Below are 22,425 nucleotides of genomic sequence, written 5' to 3'. Positions count from 1 at the left end.
GGGGTTGGCTACAGCCCTTTTGAGCTTTTGTTTGGGCATCCTGTAAGAGGACCCCTATGTTTAGTAAGGGAAGGATGGGAGAGACCTCTCAGACAACCCAACCTTGATATGGTGGATTATGTACTTGGTCTCCGCTCCAGGATGGCAGAGTATATGAAGAAGGCTTCTAAAAACCTTGAGGCAAACCAAGAACTCCAAAAAGCTTGGCATGACCAAAAGGCTGTGCTGACTGTTTACCAGCCAGGGCAGAAAGTGTGGGTGTTGGAGCCAGTGGCCCCAGCAGCACTCCAAGACAAATGGTCTGGACCCCACACTATTGTTGAGAAAAAGGGAGAAGTCACCTACTTGGTGGACCTTGGGACTCCCAGAAGCCCCCACAGGGTGCTTCATGTCAACAGATTGAAGGCATATGTTGACAGGGCAGACATGGGCTTACTCATGGCTACAGATGAGGGGCAGGAGGAAGAGAGTGACCCTCTCCCAGACCTGTTGACTCAGAACCTTGATGATGGCTCAGTTGATGGTGTAGTCTTTTCTGACAGCCTCACTGTCCATCAGCAACAGGACTGCAGACAAGTTCTGCAATCCTACAGACATATGTTCTCTCTGACCCCAAGTCAGACAAACTGGTGCACCCATGAGGTGGACACTGGTGACAGTCTGCCTGTGAAGAGTAAAATCTACAGGCAACCTGACCATGTCAGGGACTGCATAAAAGTTGAGGTACAAAAGATGTTGGAGCTGGGAGTCATTGAACCTTCAGAGAGCCCTTGGGCTAGTCCTGTAGTTCTTGTGCCAAAACCTCACACCCAAGATGGTAAGAGAGAGATGAGGTTTTGCATGGACTACAGAGGTCTCAATGCTGTCACTAGGACAGATGCCCACCCAATACCTAGGGCAGATGAGCTCATTGACAGACTGGCAGCTGCTATGTTTTTGAGCACATTTGACCTGACAGCAGGCTACTGGCAGATCAGACTAGCTGAGAATGCAAAGGCCAAAACTACTTTCTCGACCCCAGGAGGACATTATCAATTTGTGGTAATGCCCTTTGGTTTGAAGAATGCACCTGCCACTTTCCAAAGGCTGGTGAATCAAGTCCTTACTGGGTTGGATGACTACTGTGCAGCTGATCTTGATGATATTGCTGTCTTTAGCTCCACCTGGGAGGATCACCTGGTCCACCTGAGGAAAGTGTTAGAGGCCCTGCAAAAGGCAGGCCTCACTATCAAGGCCACTAAGTGCCAGATAGGGCAGAGCAAGATTGTGTACCTGGGCCACCTAGTTGGTGGGTGTCAGGTTCAACCACTGGAGAGCAAGATCCAGACCATAAAGGTCTGGACTCCTCCAACTACCCAGACTCAGGTCAGAGCTTTCTTGGGCCTGACTGGGTACTACAGAAAGTTTGTTAAGAACTATGGGTCCATTGTGACACCACTTAATGACTTGACCTCCAAGAAAATGCCAAAGAAAGTTCAGTGGACAGTAAGCTGTCAAAAAGCATTTGATGACCTGAAGCAGGACATGTGCAGTGCACCTATTCTGAAAAGTCCAGACTACTCCAAAGAGTTTATTGTCCAGACAGAGGCTTCTGAGTTGGGTGTGGGAGCTGTTCTTTCACAACTGAATGTAGATGGTCAAGACCAGCCCATTGCTTTTATAAGTAGAAGGCTGACCCCTAGAGAGAAACGTTGGTCAGCTATTGAGAGGGAGGCCTTTGCTGTGGTTTGGGCCCTGAAGAAGCTGAGGCCATACTTGTTTGGCACTCACTTCAAGATTCAGACAGACCATAAGCCCCTCTTGTGGCTAAATCAGATGAAGGGTGAAAATCCCAAACTTCTTAGGTGGTCCATTTCCCTACAGGGGATGGACTTCACAGTGGAACATAGACCTGGGACTGACCATGCCAATGCAGATGGACTCTCCAGATATTTCCACTTAGAACATGAAGACTCAACTGGTCAAGGTTAGTTTAATGTCCCTAAGTTTGGGGGGGGGGGGGTTGTGTAGGAGAGTAGGGTCTGCTTTCTATGTTCACCCCCACTTTTTGCTTTTGCTTTACTGGTTTTCGACTTAGATGTGGCTGTGGGCCTGCTAATCAGACCCACAGCCCTGCTGTTCTCTCTCTAAATTAATACTATGTACTTTAGGTGCATAACCCAATTGGATAGGATCACCTTGTTGGCCCCTGTACAGTGTACCCTAGGTACCCAGGGCATAGGTGTACCCTAGGCCTACCAGGGGCTGCAGCATGTATTATGCCACCCCTGGCCTGGCCTTCCATTATGACACAACTGGATGATCATTCAGCTGGGGCAAGGTCGTGTAATCACCCCTTGCTTAGGTGTAGTATTCCTATACCTACCTTATATATAGACACATGTGCACCTATCAGCCACTCCTATGGCAGGCCTTAACAATCCTGGAGGCAGAGTGCTTGGTAACATGTGAGATAGTGCTCTAGCATGAGCTGGGCCTGTCTGCAGCTTTCGGAACCATGTCCTTATAGCTGTTCTATGATATAGCCTACCATATACTCTTAAAGTGCCTTATAATCTTAAACGGTTATGGTAACTATGGTTTGGCTTTATCAAAACATGTTGTGTAAGGTATCTAACACTTTGGAATAATACCCCCATCCCATTTCTGGTGATGAGGATATTATCCCTCCCCTCTAGAGGGAGAAGACATGTTGAAACCTACTTACCCGGTTAAAGTTAACCAGAGCCCCAGCATCACAAAATGGATGCTGCTGCCACGACACAAGTCTGACCTCCTGCTGCTGGGAGTGATCCCGGCACGGGAGGCTTGGACAATAGGTTTCCTGCCTTGGGAGGTGCGAGCACCACCCCAGACAGGCCTTAGTGTATTGGGGCAGGGAGGGATGAAAGAAACTAGACACTGCCTGGGGCACACAAGGTGTCCCATGCATAGTCCAGTTCAAACCGGTGCTGGGGCACTCCAGCCCCAGTCCTGGCGCGAAACTGGACAAAGGGAAGGGGGTGTAACCACCCCCCTCCCAGGTCCCACCCATAAGGCGTGACCTAGCAGGCAACCCAGCCCCCAGATTAGTATAAGTGTGGTAGCTGGGCCCCAGGAGATTAGATTATCCTGAACCTGCAACTTGAACAGAAACTCTGGAGCTTCGACATTCGACAAAAGAAGAAGACTGAAGAATCTCCCTTGTGGCCAAGGAGTGGTCACCCTGTGCGAACAGGCACCATCAAGAGACTTACCCTTTGCTTTGCTGAAGTTCTACGAGGGACCGACTGCAGAGCCTGACCAGAGCCTTGACTTCCAGACTTCTCCGACCCTGATCCACATCCACAGCCGAGCTGAGATCTGTGGAGGCGACGAGAGACGTGGGACCGGCTACCTGGGAAAAGTGGCGAGTATCTTCCAGCGCAGCTTCTGAGGCACCCTCGAGGTTGTGCACCGGGGATTGAGAAGCCCCAACCCCAAGCACCATCTGCACCGAAGATCAGCCCCCCACACTCCACGAGTCCTGCGTGGGGCCCTTCTGCATTTTCCTGCTTGCCGCGTCTGTCCGGTTTCTTGCCCGGTGGCTAGTAACCTTTGCGACGACACACCTTCAATTTTCCACTGCTGGTTTGGCTCCTCCAGACTGGCTCCTGCTCCTCTGTAAAAGAGAAGCACCCCAGACCTTCCTGGTCTGCACCAGAAGCAAGTCCTCCATTCTTCGTGGGTTCCGCTTGCCAAGGCTTGGTGAGTCCTAGTTCGACTTCGACTCCGCCGACAGCACGAGCCTTCGTGGGACAGCTCGCCTCCTGGTCCTGGTCGTCCTCAACGTCTCCTGGTACCCGTGGCTGCTGCGACAAGATTCACCTCTTCACCTGCAATCTCCCGACATCGCCTGGTTCCTTCCTGGTTCCACGTGGTCACTGGCTAGTGACCCAGACTCTGTCCCTTCTGCTTGCAGGTATCCTTCCTTCTTGATCCCGGCCTTGGGATCCACCGGACACTCTTCACTGACTGCCTGTCAGCATCTTTCCTTCAGGCATCCATAGGAGTCGACGACAAAACCCGACGCAAGTTCACACCTATGCACCCGCAGCCCGTGGGCTAGGTAACTTGGGTACTCCGGTGCTCATCAGGGTATTGACTATCCTAGTGTCTAGTTCTCAAGTCTCGACTTCCTAGCTACTCCAGAAGTGTCCTAAATTTTATTAATCCTAAACTGTACTAGTTCTATCGATAATACGCGTTACGCGTGAGTGTTTCCACTCTGCACCTGAATCCCGTGGGCCTCCCACTTCCTAACCTTGGGTAGTATAGTGTAGCCCCAGCGATTCCCTAGGCCTAGGCCTATCCTATTTCCGTGACAGTGGTCCTTATACCACTTACTTAGTATATGGTTTGCGTGGCCCCTAGGGCCTAACTGTATTACTTACCTGTGTGACTTAATGTATGCTTGAATAAGACTGTGTTGTACTTACCTTGAATCTCATAAAGAGTGCTGAGGGTTTGACTAGAATAAATACACTTTATTTTATATATATATCTGTTGTGGTGTCCTTTCATTTGGTATTCAAGGGATTACATATGGTATAACAGCTGGCTTCACATGCCATTCAGAGTTTAGCCTAAGACTGCTCTTGTCCATGCTACCACTAGGATAGCTGGTCTATAAGGTTGACTTTACAACCAATCACCATAAGGGTTGTTTGGACTGATACAAGGTGTACACTAGAATTAGTGACATCATATATCAGGCCAACTTCTCACACAAACTGTGTGCAAAACAAAAAAAACTATTGTTTCCAACCTGGTCTTAGTACATAGTCCTTCAGTTTATTTTTGAAAACTTCTGGATAACCAATAAAAGCATAGTGTAAGAATGGCCTGAATTTATCACTTAAGAGTAAGTCCATCACCCCTAGGAGCTTTGTTGTTCAGTATCTGAGTAACCACTCCATTCAAGTTCTGTACATTGAATTATGCCAAAAGCATGGTTTTATCTTACTTTCCCCAAGTTGAACTTTAGACATTGGCCAAAAAATACCAGCTTGTGTTGTTTACCCTACCAGTTCACTCTCACTCTTTAGTAACTCCTCCTGATAGAGGTGGGAGTAAAAGTGGAGAAATATCTGTTGTGTTGAAATCAGATCAGGATGGCGGCGACCTTCAAGGTTTCTTTATTGACAATGGCTTAGGCATGCTGAATCAGAAGTATTGCCAAAGTTTTACTCCTTGGAGAACATTATGTTTTGATAAAGTTTTGAAGTAGAAAAGCTACTGCAGAGGCAGTGTACTGTGGCTTTTAAAACATCCCTTTTGACATGAATATCAGCAGTGATAAGATTTCTTTGAAAAGAAAATTGAGAGATCTATGCACATCATTTCATGAAATGCTTCATACTGAAGCCAATGGCTATCAAATGTCCAGCACCGCATCTCCTGTGAATGCTGGATCCCTACGAATAATGATTAATTCTTGATATATTGTGATTTTCACGTAACTTTTTGCCATTAGACCTCAGGAACCCCGCAAAAAAACAGGCATACGCATTAGAATGGTGTCACAAATCAGTATAATGGATTTGCCATATGCCATATATCAACACAGGTATCCCCGTAATAATATATAAGAGTGCTAGTACCTCTTTCTGTCTGAGCAAACTCTCCTAATTTATGGAGTGCCCTGTCTCTTACTAAATCTAAAGCCACATCAAAGGCCACACTCCACTCAATCCACAACATTGACCACACCAAGAAACAATTTTCTCCAGACTAGGGAATCACCCATATTTGGGATGTGGAATTTACATTTTCTATTATACATTGACGTATTACCCACCTCCCAGTCTTATCTGCAGCAGGTCACAGGACTGAGATTTATAATTTTAAAAACCGCATTGCCACCCCCTTATATCACTGGTAAGAGAGGTGATCCAATACTGTTTATGATTAGACCAGTCATAGAGATGTTCTACCAACATAATGGAGATGTTTCTCTTTTAGACAATGTATATCTGTTCCATGACCCTTTAAATGTGCAGCAATCTGACAATGTTTATTCTGGTGTCAAAACCCTTTTATATTGAAACTCAGAACTTTATTCCCTACCACAATTTATCCTTAAACACGAAGTGTATCCTGCAATAGCCAGTGAAATATGTAGGTAAGATGTGGTTAACATTACTGCATCAATATGTAATTGAGGTACACTGCTGCCTTCAAATGATTTCACATGCTCACAAGAGCCCCATACCCTTTCCCTTATTCTTCTGAGACAATCTTTCACGTCCCTCTCATCTCCTGAAGGAACCAGAAACCCCATTCCCTTATATTGCTGGCTAAATTGGCAGCTCTTCCCTTTCAAGCTCTCCACCACATAGTGCATTTTCTTTAGCACCAACCAGTGAAAAATAAAAAAAAATACAGAACTGGTATTAATATGAGTGATTTATCTACACTGTGCTCATTTCAACTCTCCTTTTCACCCATGACTAAGGGTGTATAAGAATAGTTAGGATAAATCATATTTGACAGAAGCACTGTCTGAAGTTAAATTTAGAAAAAAATGAAAAAGAGATTCGGCAATATGCAGGCCACTGGCTATAGCCTGTGGTTGCCAAGTGAATTCGGTGTGTCACCTCTACTATCACTGCAGCAGAACTTTGGGCATTAAATTCGATAACGAGCTGTCTTTTTGTCCTCAGGTTGGGCCAGTGACCGCAACCTGCTTTGGGCTCCATGTTCTCTTACAAAAATCCTAAAAAGGCTCCCTGAAAACACTTGTAAGGCCATTGTCCACTCATTAATCACCTCGAGATTGGACAACGCCAATGTTCTATCCCTTGTTCTGTCACAGTACCTGTTGCATTGGTTTTTAGGAGGTGCAAAATGCTGCAGCAAAGTTATTATTGAGCAGTTTGTGTCAGCAGCCCACGGCACATTGCATGGAAAGGCTGCATTGGTAATCAATCCAAAAGCACATCCATTTCAAATATATGGTGTTGGCATGTAGAGTTTTTCATGGCAAGAGCCCTAAATATCAGAGGGACAGAGTCCACCATTATAGCTCAAAAGATTGCTTAGAGCTTCTAATAGGCTGCATTTAAATATCTCTACATTTAAGGTCTATAGGACCAGAAAAGGAGGACGCTATTTGTCGTTCCTCGCCTCTAAAATCTGGAATCAACTCCCACTCTGTCTCGGAGTCTTCCACTCAGAATCAAGCTTAAGGAAACTGCTGAAAACGTGGTTATTTCAGGAAGATTACGTTTGTGTTACTTAGCTTCCTATTTAGCGCCAGGATACCCTAAGGGGCAGCTGTTGCACTATACAAGTGCAACAAATTTTTTCATTCAAATAAAGTCACTATGATCTAGGCTGGATCTTGGAGAAATATGTCACCTCCTGCAGCTTGCAGTGGATGCAGATACAGCACTGTAAATTTCAAAGGAAGTCCTGTTCTTATTCTCGGCAAAGAGAGCCATCAGAGATAAAAACACCGCCTTAAAGGAAAAAAAGGTGTGGATGGAATATAGAATTGTGCAGAGCTACTGTTAGAGCATGTGACGATTTGGGTGTATTATGGTTGTGCGACCTTACCGTGCAATACTTGCAAACACTGTCTTGGGTCCAGTCATGCTTGTTTGCAAAACCTTTAGCTCAACTCTGGGTGGCTGTAGCTTCGACCAGTAAGGCTTAAACAAAGGAACGAGTGTAAAGTATTTAGAAGCACTAAACAGCGAAATAATAATGTCATACAACACAAATGAAATTCAACACCAAAGTATAAAAATAGATTATATTTTATGAATTTTTAAAGAAAAAGATTAGCAAAATTCACCAGAGGGTTCCATAGATATAGATTTTTTTTTAAAAATGTAAATCTCAGTTCTGGTAGTCGCAACCTCAAACAAGCATTGGTAACCATAATGTTTGAAAAAGTTGTGTTCGGCTACACTGGCTCAACCAAATCCGGCAGATAGAAAGTCGGGGGGGGGGGCACTAGGGATGATATGGACTGTTACCTGGTCACAGAAGTGTTCTACAGTCCAGTGTTGAACTTTACACAACAACCGCCATATACTTAAATGGAGTCATCCTGAAGGTTGCTCCTCAGTCCATAGGTCAGGGGGTGTGACTTTGGAAGCAGAGGTCGGTGTCCCTCAAAGTCTGCTTTGAGCCAGTAGAAGGCCAGCTGCGCTGGGTTACCGGTCTGCGTTCATAGCGGGTCCAGCGGTATTCTTTGGTGGAGGCTAGTGTCCCTCTTGGGCCATAAATCTGTAGTAAGATGACACTCCCAGGTCTGGCAGACTTGGGTGCAACATTTGAACATCGATGATTGGTCTCTTGGGGTGCCTAGTGGCAGTCATCAGCAATTCTCTAGAAGTGGCTACTGACTTACCGAGTTAGGCTACTTCATATTTGACGGCCCTGGTGCTTGTTCCAGGGGGTCAGTCGAATGACCCTTGGAGTCACTTCTTTGGTCTGGGGCTCAGGAGCATCTTTTCTTCAATCCAGGAGCCACCAGCACAGTCCTCCCTTCGCTAGCCAAAGGTGCGGCGGGTGCAGTCCAGCAGAAGATGCAGCCTTTTTTGCCACGTCCAGGGGTCAACAGGGCAGTCCTTCCTCCAGTTCTGAAATGATCTGAGGTTCAGTTTGCCAGGGGTGCCATATTTATACCCAGAATGTGCCTTGGAGGGAATGATGCTGTCACTAACCAATGGGCTACCTGGATTCCTCCACCCTGTGATGACCTCCGGCTATGTGTGGCATCTAGCAATCCCAGGGTTCACAATTCTGCCCCATCCCAAGATGTCTGATTCCTTCCATGGATGTTAAGAACTTGGTAGCCCACCCTAGAGGTGTGGCTACCTGTGGACTACATGCCCAAGGGAAAACCGATTTGGGCACTGGTCTCCCCTCTCTGTTCCTGCAACCAGCTTATCTACTTGAACAAAGGGGCAACCAGTCTGGAGTGGGATCGCCATTTGCCCACCAAAGGTTGCTTCGCCTTTGAAGCTCGCCTTTTGGGCTACCACCCTGAGTGGCTTTCTCCAAGTGGAAGGTAATCTCTCCCTCTATAGGAGGCTACCATTATTCCTAAGCCTGAGACTTGTTCATAGTACTCCCAAGGAGGGCAGAAAGCTGTCTGGTGGCCAGTAACTGTGTGATGCCACTGGACAAACCCGGCTACAGAGAGGCAACTTTCTAAAAGTTGCCTTTCTTTAAAATTGACATTAAATTCGACTCAGTAGTTTCCTTTCCCCATGAGTCCTTTCCCTCCCTGATGCCACCTGTAATCCTAAGTGCCACTAAAAAGGTCGTCGATCTGCTTGCATACACTGATTTGATGCCAGTTGTGTGTTATTGTTTATGATATATAAACTGAAAATAAAGTTTAAAAAAAAAAAAAAAAAAACGACTCGGGCATCAAGTCCGGTTTAATGCCACAATTAATTTGATACCTTGAAGTAACCATTTTAGTAGTCCCATTCAGAAGTTAGCCTGGCTGAGGGTTCAGCCGGTAACTCTGTGTTATCCAATGGGACTACTAACTTTTCCACAGCAAAACAACAATTTAGAAGTGTTGAGGTCAGGACAGATTAAAAGCATATGTCCTACTTCATAACTGATAGCTCCCTGCCTCAGGGCTACACAGGCCTTCCTTAGGGGAGACTTAAATATATTGTTAAGGTAAATGAGTCGAACCAGCAATTTAAACTCTTCTAGGCTGCAGTGGCAGGCTGGGAGCCATTTTGTACTTTGTCCTACACAGGGTGGCACAACCAGTGCTGCAGCCCAGGGGGCACTCTGTCTTACATGCCCTGGGCATACTTGGTACCATATAGTAGGGACTTATAAGTAAGTCAGCTTATACCCATTGGGGGTAGCCAATTCAACATACACTTTGCAAGGGGTTAGAACACTGGCACTGGGGTCTGGTTAGGAGGCCTCAGTGTACATCAGAGAAAAAAACAGAAGCATCTGTCCACAACTTTGGGGGTAATCATTCAAAAAGATAAACAGGCTGCAAAAGCATAACGAGGCCGCTAAAGCAAATTTACTAGGTGTTTTTCATTTTGCATTTATATCAGTAGACAACAAACCAAAAAGTACAATGGGAAGTTTTCTACCTGCATAGTCATCTTTGTCATAATCCAAGTTAGTCCATCATAGTTGACCCTATAGGGGCCAAAATGAGCTTCGTACAAATAAAAAGTGTTTTGTGCTGCGTTGTGTGTGCAAGTTACCTCTAAAATCATTAATGAACATTTTGAATTGCGTTTGCTTCTTTCAGAAACTTTAAAAAACCCCGTCCTTTGACCTGGCTAGATTCACCTTTCAAGCAGTTTAATACAACTACCATGAAAAGGCCTCACATTTAGGGTCTGAAACATGGAAGAAAGCCATTGGCACCTCAAGGTTATTAAACCTTCACATACACAGATCGCAAGCATTAGCCACTTCTCTGCTTGATTACACCATCTGCATTGAGTGTTATTTTCTTCCTTCTTTCGACCAAACCAATAGCACCTTAGTGGAATTAGGCGAAAGCAAAAACTCATAAGCGAGAATTTTAAGTGGTTGGAAAGAGACAGGCTCAAGTACTCTGGGGGTGCTCCTGGGTGTATAGATCTACTGCCCAACTACAATGAAAATTGTCTCTTAGGTCGCAGAGATCTTACTCCGCTGAAATGATATTTGCGATTTTATTAATAGTTTTTTGTGGTAGATTGTTGCTATTATGTCCTCTGCACTCAGAGTGCCGATAGAGGTTGCCAGATTGGATCCCCACACCGAGCCTGGCTCCTCGAATTTCTCCCAAAGGAGTTGTTTCATAGTCCCACTTAGTGCCGTTTTTAATTCCTGAAAGTACTAAACACATTTCACCCTCTGGGCCAGATCCTGCTTTATTAGTTTACATTTATTTAGTAACTTCCTCTCAAGCTGTGTTTTGACTGTACTCATTCTTGCAACAAGTCATGGACATTTCCAGTTCCTGTTGATGACTCTGAAGGGTCCACTGTATTTAATACATGCAAAGATATAATGTCGTTCTCTTGCTTTTAGGTTAAGGGTTAGCCTTTATTATGCATTTTGAAGGACTCTCTAGAAATGTTACAGTTAATGTATCATGGTTTATGGTTGTTGTCATTACTTTATTTCACAAAATGTCATGGGCGTGACTTTCACTGTTTGAAAACATATAAAAAGTGTTTTTTCTGGAGTGTACCAGAATTTTTCTTGCTTTCATACTGAGCAGTCTCCATGTCAGTTTGCTATTTAATTCTGTCCTTGGAACATTATTGATTGTCAGAGCTTTTTGTCTTTACTTCAGAGGCAGACTTCATATAGGTCCTCTTGCTGAGTCTAAATTTAGACCTTTTCTCTTGACTCGTGATATATATTGATGCGGGTCCTCCCGCCGGCGTGACAGCATGTTTCTGCAAAAATGTCTTCAGTTAGCTGCATCAAGGCTTAGGACTTGGTTCTCTTGATTTTCTCTTGATTTTTGCTCAAGGTCGAGCTCGTCCATGAAACCTTTGTTAGTTTGGCTGTCTTGGTTTTAAGTAGCTTGAGAAAGCAAGGCCCTAGCCTCCCTAGGGAACATCAAGCTCCTGCACCTTAATTCTGTTGACAAAAGTCTGCTGCCTTGCTATACATTGCACTTTACACTTTGGATTTACCAGTCTTTGGAGCAACTTTCTGCATCAGCACAATCAACAGTAGCAAAATGTAATACAGGTGCTAGTTCCTTGGCTTATCAGGCTTTTGTGCCTAACTCCTGCTGCTACAAGCCTGCTGCTGGTATTTTATATACTGTACTTTGCACTTTGTTTTTATTAGTCATCGAAGCAGCTGTTGACTCCAGTGGTGCTGACAAAATGTAAAATGTTTGTAAGCCGTTTGATGTGCATTTTTAACCTCGCTCCTATGACAACTGATTGTAACGGTTTATCGTCCAATGTATCAACGCCTTGTAAATTATTTAATTAGAAACTTTTTAACATGACCATGCTATTACAGATTGCAATGGTTTTAATTAACCTAATAATAGATGTATTACTGTTATTTGACTGACCAATTGCCCTTTTTGCTTTCTGTGATAATTCTTAATTTTAAATAAGCCTTCATTGTCTGGACTTCGAACCTTGTCTTGTGTAGATTTTCTTTATTACTTTAGGACCTTGTCCTTTGGGACTCACGTGGCTTTGATCCTTCCAATGAGTCCTATGATAATTTATTAGTGAAAAGCGGAGACACCACTAACTCTCAACCTTCCTTGAGATTAAAATATCACACACATGTCTGCGGGCACTCCAGTGGCAGGATGTACCATGCATAGAATCTTGAAGTCAAATGATATAAACATATTGCAATCTTAAGCATATTCTTAATACACAGTAATGTTGACAGTACTGTTTTAAAAGTGAAATAGACCAGATAGGTGTGTTTGGACCAATGATATGTATCTTTCACCCACTACACCATTGTATGTAATTCCTGTGTTTTATGTTAAATTTCATACATTCAAGTAGAATTGTCTGCTTCGTGCTGTTTTGGAGCTATATGTAGGCATATTATTAGGGCTCAACAAACAATCCAGAAAACTAAATATCCTGGTCTACTGGGCTAGTGCTGCAATGATGTTTGACTGCATTTCAAGCAATTCAAGCCACTGACCCATATTGAAATCAAGGCAGTGGGGTGATATGTGAGCAACATAAACCTTCTGCTTCTGGGTTATATCTTATCTTTCAAAGAGACTTGAGAGGACTTAAGAACACATCCCCTCTATTTCAAAAGGTCTTTCAGATTTCTGAGGAACAGTGAAATCAAGACAGATTGGGGGATATGTGAGCAACATACACTTTGTGCTACTGGGCTGTATATTGTCACTCAAAGAGACTTGAGAGGTTTTAAGAACACATTTCCTCTATTTCAAAAGCTCTTTCAGGTTTCTATATTAATTAAAACATAATCATACATGTCTTGCTCGGCTTTCACTTCAGCAGACCTGAATAGAATTAAGTGGCAGATACTTCCTCCAAATCGTTCTACGTGATACACGATGGTATGGTCTCAGAGAAATAAATATAAGACATCTACTGCAGACAGGATAACACTGCTTTGAAAACCAATGGAATTCTTTTTCATAGGATATTTACAGTTGTTTCACTTCTGTCCAGGAAGCTTGTGTAGCAGATATGCAAGTAAGCCACAGGTGCAATGCCCTTCGTTTGAGATACTTTTTTTGATTCCTCATTCCGAGTTAATGCTACAAGTGATGAATTTCTATAAATTGAATATAGCCCATCTTTAAAATGCATTGTGCTTAGTTGGAAATATGAGAGAGAAAGATATAGGTGTGAGGAAATCTTACCTTTACTTGATATATTCTTTCCTTAAACAGCATCCACTTGTTATATCCAACTCACCGTCGGATAATAATCTTTCTCCTGTCTGCCATCAACATTTTGGTCCAGGCACATGCAGAATAAAATATCAAGGGGGTGTGGCCCTTTTGTATTGAGATGCGTCCGATCATGTTGCAGGTTTACATTTGGTAGTACAAATTGGCAGTAGGACTCAGTTGTATTTAATAGTCATGTCTGCGATGTAGGAGAAGGTCTCCCCCTTCCCCCACTCTAGCTCTGTGGATGCTTGGGATTTGAGCTAGGATAAGATCAGTGGATTGGAGGCTTCTCTTGGGTGCGTAGAAGGAGATTCTTTCATTGAGGTATTGGGGTCCGATGTTGTGGAGGGATTTGTAGGCATGAGTGAGGAGCTTGAAGGTCACTTGATGTGGTGTTGTCGTGGGATGCCGAGTACCAGTCTAGCTGCAGCGTTCTGGATTGTCTGGAGTTTGAGGAGTAGAGATTTGTTTATTCCGGGTTAGAGGGCGTTCCTGTAGTCCAGTCTGCTGGTTATGAGTGCATGGGTGACGATCCTTCTGGATTCGGCGGGGGGGGGGATCCATTTGAAGCTCTTTTGAGGAGGATGCGAAGGGTGTTGAAGCATGTGGAGGATATGGCGTTGATCTGTCGGTGCAGGGTGAGGGAGGAGTCGCGTATGATGCCAAGGTTGTGGGTGTGATCTGTGGGTGGTGGGCGGTTCGCCGAGGGTGGTGGGCCACCAGGTGTTGTCCCATGCTGAGGGTGTGGATCCGAGGATGAGGACTTACGTTTTCTCTGAGTTGAGCTTTAGGCAGCTGTTGCTCACCCAGGAGGCTATGTCTTTTATACCTTCCTGGAAGCTGTGTCTGGTGACGTTGGGTTTGTTGGGGAGGGAGAGGATAAGCTGGGTGTCGTCGGCTTAAGATACTATGCTGAGTCCGTGTTTTCTGACGATGGAGGTGAGAGGGGCCATGTAAATGTTGAAGAGTGTGGGGCTGAGTGAGGATCCTTGGGGCTGATCTCTGCAGCTGATCTCTGTGGGTTCGGAGCGGAAGGGTGGGAATCTGATTCTTTGGGTTCGGCCGGTGAGGAAGGAGCAAATCCAGCTGAGGGCGGTTCCCCAGTTGCTGGCGACATGGAGTCTAGCAGTTAGACAGTGTTGAAGGCTGCTGAGAGGTCTAGTAGGATAAGGGCTGTCATGTGGCCCTGGTCCAGGAGGGTATGGATGTTGTCCGTGGCGGCTAGGAGGGAGGTCTTGGTCCTGTGGTTGCTGCGGAATCCAGATTGGGAAGAGTCGAGGATCAAGTTGGCTTCTATGAAGTTAGTGAGCTGGTTGTTGACTATCTTCTCTGTGACTTTGGCTGCGAAGGGGAGGAGAGAGATGGTCCATCGGGTCTGTGGTGGGCTTATTGAGGAGGGGTTTGACCTCTGCGTGTTTCCATTCATAGGGGAAAGTGCCTGTTTCGAGGGAGCAGTTGATAGTACGTCGTAGTTTGGGTGTGATGGTGGAGGCAGCTCTTTGGAAGATGTGTGGCGGGCAGGGGTTGGTGGGTGCTCCTGAGTGTATACTTCTCATGGTTTTGGCGGTGTCTTCTGTGGTGACGGTGGTCCAGGCAGTGATGGTCGGGTAGGTTGCATTGTCGGTTGGAGGTGTAGAGTTGGTGTCTGGTCTTGAGATGGAAGTAGGACCCGAGTTTGTTGATGAGGTCCTGGGAGGAAGGGACGTCGGAAGATTCTCTGGGGGGTTTGATATGAATTCTTGAATGATGCTGAAGATTTCTTAGAGTTGCGGGAGTTGGTGAGTATTCTGTTCTGGATGAAGTTCTTCGTGGTTCTGATGAGTTGGTGGTGTTCTGTCATGGTGGTCTTGCAGGCGGAGCGTGCTTAGGGGTTTTGCTGTTCCTTCAAGCTTTCTCAAGTCATCGGCACGTGCACTTGGATTCTCGGAGGTCAGTGGTGAACAAGATGGCTTTCGTGTTGTGCTGTCTGTTGGAGTTCCGGAGGAGAGCGAGAGTGTCTGCGCAGTCAGTGATCCATCTGTGGAGTGTGTTGGCCGCTGAGTGGCGGTCGGTTGTGGTGGGGGAAGGAGAGCAGTTGAGGGCAGAGTTGAGGTGCTCCTCGGTATCACGATAGGGCCTTCCATTTAACTGAGCAATCTGCGTAATAATGCACTTAATTTACAATAAACCGTTATACCCCACGGTGTGAACTATTTTTCAAATCTAGACTTAACCTACCATAGTGAAACATGTTTGAAATAAATAGAATGCCTTACTGATCAATTGTGGCTTGCCTTCTCCTGAGATCCTCTAGATGGCAGCAGACCGACATCACATGACTGCTGTCTCTCTTTTGAGCCTTCTGCTTGCCCTTCTTGTTTCTGCACAGCTCTGATGGAGAAACGAGTCTCTCAGGGATGGAAATTATTTGCAACGAGGGTAGGTCTGTTAGAGAATCAGGTCTTTCGACTGCATAATTTGACATCTAGGATTAAAAAAAAGGCATGAAGAGCTCGTCTTTAGCTTACAATTCGCTGTAATGATGAATGCATTCATTAAATGAGCCATCTTGAGAGGAGAAAGAAGCAGTCACTTTACTCGGATGCACTGCTCACAAGCACCCGCATTAGGCATTCTAGTACTTTGCTTATTTAGATATTGTCGATTTGGGTTTTGAGCTGCATAGTGACATTAGCCCTTGGATGGCCCATTTAATTAGGCTTTAAGAAAGAATGGTGGGCCAATTAATTCATTCAAGATTTTTAAGAACGTAAATTCGAATGAAAGATAGTAATCACACATTTAGAAGGACCGCTCTGGCCAAAGAAAATGTTACTTTCCTGTCAAATCAGTTCTTCCTTGTGGCTATGTTCATTACATCCCTAAACATTGAAATAGTTCATTTTACCCTCGCACACCAGGACATTACATAGAGAAGGAAATCTTTCGAACTAAACAAAAAATGCTTGTGCAAAGGCAACATCTTTCTTTTTCGTTCCATAATAAAAGCACACACGGTTCACACATTCACACACACAAACGTCCTTATCTTTTGAACCAGTAATCTATGTGGATACATATAATTACACACAAAAATGTGGGTCAATCTCACTTCCATGTTCTATTTTTGGTTGGCGAGTAACTTTGGCGTATTTTGACGAATCTGCCGGAAAAACGTTAGCCAATTGGTACAAATGACTTAATTTAGGCAGGTGACGTTGTGTGCAGATCCATCTGGGGAAAAAAGTAAGTTGAAAGGGTGATCAAAAACATCGTGATTTCAATGTTAATTCCTGTAGAAATGTTTGCTCTTCGATGGCGCAAGAACTGCTGGCTGGATTAACAACACACTTGGTATTAAAATGCAACATTACACAGAATAGGAGCTTTATATTGTTAGCTGTAAATTCACTCGGTAGTTTTTTTTTTTTTTTACATATTTGTAAGACGAAAAAGTTGCTGTACAGACTTTGAAGAGTTCCCTTGATATATATCTTGACCATTAATTTTCAGCCTGCCAGCAAAAAAACAGCAAGCATTTGCAATACAATTGGCCTCGCATTTTGGAGAGTTTGAGCTATTGGCATTGTAAATAACAATGCCAATAGCTTAAACTCTCGCAAATGCGAGACCTATTGCATTGCAAATGCAGTTTTTGGAAAAGGGCCCCGTGCCTCGCTTTCACATTAATGCCGGACACGCCCCTTTCTTTAGACGAGTCACGTCTAAAGAAAGTGGCGCGGCTGCCAGTAAAGTGAAAGCGCCGTATGGGGCCCTTTTACAAAAAAAACCGCATCTGTTTGTCAAGTTGACAAACAAATGCTTTTTTTTGGTAAAAGTGCCTCATACCGCGGTTTCACTTTAATAGCTGCCCCTTTCTTTAAACAAGCTATGTGTAAAGAAGGATAAGTTACTTACCTGCAATCCTAGTTCTCTTCCATGGGTATCCTCATCTATAGGATCCCGGAAACAATATATATATATATATTCACTGAAAAAACCATAGGTTTCACACACGTTATAGTTAGGAATTAGCATTTAAAAAACCTTGCAAATTCACTGAAAAAACCATAGGTTTCACACATGTTATAGTTTGCTGTACATTTCACTCATAAAAAAACAATGAAATTCCCCCGTTATAGTTAGTGCAGGCAACTATAACTCACGCGACCGCAATCCTCTGCTGATGATGTTGTAACGCCCTGAACGTCTCGGGATCGTTTAACAGACACGATAATGAGGACGCAACCACTTGTGAAGGGTTAGTTATTTTAATGAAGGCAAAATTATTACAAAGAACAAACAAAAGTTATAGTCACTGGAATCCTCCAGGCTAAGTACGTTACCAGCCCACCGCACGGATGGTCCTAACCGTCCTCTGCATATACGCCGATCCCGGCGTATGCCAACAGAGGGCAGAAATGAAATGGCCGACAATGCCAATCGGTAGGCTGTGAGGGGCACGAAGAGTGTTGGGGAGAATCGAGGAGTCAGGGAAACACCCAGCCGGGGTCTCTACCTGAAGGGAGCAGCCGCTCAACCTCTTCCTCAGACTGCACCGGGACGCGGAGTCACCTCCTGGTGATGCGTCACCGATACCCCAATCAAAAAGCAAGAAGACTGAACCGAGAGCAGCCGCTCAATCGATCCTGTGGACTTCCGAGTCTGTAACGCGGCAAACACCTCCTGGTGTGCGTTACAGCTGGCAGTCCCTGTAACTCTGGTCTGGCTGGGAGTTACGACTCCAACCAGCAAAAGCGCCACTGCGCTTTGACTCAGCCGAGTCAAAAAGCGAAGCTCAATGGTTGACCGGTAGAGCTTCCGGGTCCTTCACAGGTGACGATGGGGCAAGACACGGCCCAGGGAGTAACGACTCGACCTACCTCCGTTCTTGCCTTACTGGAGCACCACTCCGGAACACTGCTCTTCACGAAGCAGGCACGTCGGTGTAAACACAATATCCGACAGCGTTGTACCTCCCGGTTCCTCCCTTTATAGGGCGGGTTTTCCTTGAGTTATGTAACAGCTCTCCTGTTTACATAAGGGCGTGTTTTCCTTGAGTTATGTAACAGCTCTCCTGTTTACATAAGGGCGTGTTTTCCTTGAGTTATGTAACAGCTCTCCTGTTTACATAAGGGCGTGTTTTCCTTGAGTTATCGTTTTCTTCCCCTCGCATGACAGGAATTCTTGACAGATGTCAAATATTACATCACTGATGACATATGTGTCTTTTTGAAAAATAAATATTTGTAATATATGTATAGCTAAAGATACAGTATTAGCATCAACAGAGGATTGCGAGCACGTGAGCTGAATTGTCTTTGGGATACAATGGCAGAACAGCAGACCTCTTCTGAGAGTGAGGCTAGCAGCACCACCATCATCCAGAGAAGGAGGAAACAGAAGAATTCTTTTGTATGGGAGTATTTTACTTTTCCAGAGGGGGAGAAAAAGGTCAATGCTCCATTGGTCACTTGCACACTTTGTGACCGTGTTTTATCAAGAGGAAATCCAAGGAAAAAGTATTCCTTTGGAAATCACTCTATGAAGAGACACCTTAGGGATAAACATCCCAGGACCTTTGCTCGACATACTGGAGAAAACTCTTCAGTAAGTCACCAGAGCCCAGCCTCAGAAGCTCAGCCGAGTACATCATCGGCAGCTCAGCTGAGCCCTTCCTCTGAGGTGGGAGCATCACCTTCTTCTGCTCCTCTGGACGTTAACCCTCGATTTGGGAGGGTTGTAATGAGGTGTATAACGTGTTCTGGTCCTATTGTTTTTGGGGAGACCAGTGTTCCCCTTATTAACAATAAGATAGACCAGCACGTTTGTAGACGCTCATAATATTCCCATTCTTTCTTTCCTCCATCCCTCTATGAATCCAACGGCTCTTTTAAGAGCCAACCTTACCTCACATTTTTTTTTTTTTTTTTTAAGCTTTCCTTTTTGAAAAATTGTTTTTGCCGTGCGCGCACGGTACGCGTAATTCCGCGAATTTCGCGGAATTTCTCCGTTTACGCCGTGCGCGTACGCTACGCGCATTCGGCGCTTTTTTAAAAAAAAAATTAAATTAATTTTTTGCCCTTGGGGGTCCTTCTGAGACCCCCTGACAAAGGCTAGGGGGTCAGGAACTGTCCAGCCTGCCCCCTTTTCACGTTATCCACCTTTGTTTTTTACCCCCTCAGACTGCGAGAGACAAAATGGCGGCCGACACTTCCTGATTTCGACCGATTCGAATGTTTACTTTGATCTAACAACCAATCAGAATCGCGCTCGCGCACGGCACCGTGCGCGTACGGTAAGCTTACCGTAAGCGCACGGAGCGCGTCCACAGATATATATATTGATTTAAATGCTATTTTCTCAGGACCTACTGAACAGATTTACACCAGACCTACAAAAGGCACATCCTTGACCTGAGGACTGCCTCTCTGCCAAATTTCAAGTAATTCTGTTCAGCCGTTCGGGCTGTAGCTCGGACTAAATGTCCTATGGGAAAATGCATGGGTAAAATGCGTTTTGGGACCCCCCTTTTTTCTCAGCCCCCGCTTGACGAATCCCCCCGAGACTTTCAGGGTAGGAGCGGAGCGTAGCGCCCCATTAGTTTTGAAAATTTCGCGAGGATTCGTCGACCGGCGCCAAAGTTATTCCAAATAGAATGTTGCGGATTTCCTATGGAAACACGGTCCTAACTATAACTATCTACTGGCGACTGCCAGTAGATAATATATGTGAGAAACATATATGAAGATATATATATATATATATATATATATATATATATATATATATATATATATATTACCTACTGGCGGTCGCCAGTAGGTAGTTATAGTTAGGACCCTGTTTCCATAGGAAATCCGCAACATTCTATTTGGAATAACTTTGGCGCCGGTCGACGAATGCTCGCAAAATTTTCAAAACTAATGGGGCGCTACGCGCGGGGTGTGCGCATAGTGAAAAACCAGAAAAAAAAAAAAAAAAAATACATAACTTAGCATTTAAAAAAACGTACAAATTCACTGAAAAAACCATAGGTTTCACACACGTTATAGTTAGGAATTATCATTTACAAAACCTTGCAAATTCACTTAAAAAACCATAGGTTTCACACATGTTATAGTTAGCTGTACATTTCACTCGTAAAAAAACAATGAAATTCCACGTTATAGTTAGATCAGGTAACTATAACTTGCGCGACCGCAATCCACAATGTGTAATTTCAGATGTCATCATTGATGTCATGAGTGATGTCACTGACCATGTCATGAGTGATGTACTATGTGACGTCATCAGCAGTTTATTGTGGGCGCGCAAGTTATAGTTACCTGATCTAACTATAACGTGGAATTTCATTGGTTTTTTACGAGTGAAATGTACAGGTAACTATAACATGTGTGAAACCTATGATTTTTTAAGTGAATATATATATATATATCAACAAACACAGGTCCACCAGCCGTTGCTCCTCAACGCCACGGGTGCTGCTCAGCGCATGGAGGTTTGCGCAATTAAATCGAAAGAGCCTTTCCAATAGAGCGCACTCAGGAGCCATCTGCGTTTTACAAGCAAGTTTTCAATTTATTAGCGTCCTTTACTGCATTAAGTCAACAAACGCGTTTCGGCGTGACCGCCTTCGTCAGTGTCTACTCAACAACTTCACAAAGTGAATTTTAAATAAAGTTGTGCCATGCAATTCATAAAAATAGAAAGTGATTTGTGATTTGAAATGGTAATGAAAACAAAAGAAGGCACAAAAATTTGAAAACAAAACTATCGTTACTGCGGCGGCCATCTTACAAGAGTCATTCTGACTTGGTTTCTACTTAATGAAGCAAACCAATGCATTCCATCCTATCAAAACTGCCAATGTTATCATACATTAAAGCATCATTTTCCTTATATGTATATGATAATTCATCATATTAAAGTATATTACTTTACGTTTTGAATAGGCAGAACGTGACAATTACTTCCACACTTTCGAACTTTAAGTGTTAACATTGTTGGCCGTCTTACTTTGTTCTATTACGCCCTGTATGGGCTAGCTATTACTCAGATTCATCTGCATAACTTTGTTTCCCAGAGGGCATGAGTATTAGCAATCATAAACAGATTTCATTATATCGACAATCCTATATGTATACATATATGCATCGTTTATATGTACATGTACCCACAATTTCGAGTGAAAATGATTGTTGAATAGCCAAATTACAGTTATTTCAACTTATAAGATCACCCTGTTACTTTGACTCGGTAGAACCCCATCTCTAGCCTATATGGACCCACATTTCTTCTTCATTATTGAGTCCCTTAGGTGTTTTGGTTTGCATTTTAATAATGTATTTGGATTCCAGTATACGCAATTTCCTTACACGATCTCCTCCCCTCTCAGATTTCACAATCTGATCTAGACAGAAGAACGTGAGAAGATTGCTATTGCTGTTGTGTTCCATCTCTAAGTGGCGTGCAACGGGATAATTATGATCCCTATTGTTTATCGCCCTAAGATGTTCTAGGATTCTTTTCTTCGTGGGGTGGATCGTACTGCCCACATATTGCTTACCACATGGGCACACCAAACAATAAACCGTATACTCTGAATTGCAATTTAAAAGCTTTGAAATCGGGGTTCTTCCTTTCTTTCCTGGGATCTGGTAATCTTTTACTTTGTGGCTATTTTTGCATGCTTTGCATTTCATGCAAGGGAAGAAACCCTTGATGGATATTGGTTTCTTCTTTTTGGGTAGGTAATGACTTTTCACCAAATGATCTTTTAGGGAATTCCCTCTTCTATATGTTACTAGGGGATTGTCAGTTAATTTGTTTCCCACTACATGGTCAGATTTTAATATCCTCCAATTTCTTCTGAGAATTTGAAACACTTGTGAAGATTTCTCAGTGAAATTGGTGATAATCCTGATTTTTTCATCTTGGCATTTCTCCTTATCCACGAGTAAGTGTTGTCTCTCTATGGAATTACATTGAAATTCAGCTTTGTCTAGGATGCCTTTGCAATAGCCTCTTTTCTTAAATCTTGATTTGGC

This window comes from Triturus cristatus, chromosome 12, assembly GCF_964204655.1.
Source record: "Triturus cristatus chromosome 12, aTriCri1.1, whole genome shotgun sequence".
NCBI classification, from domain to species: Eukaryota; Metazoa; Chordata; class Amphibia; order Caudata; family Salamandridae; genus Triturus; species Triturus cristatus.
Note: the sequence above shows the minus strand (reverse complement) of the source record.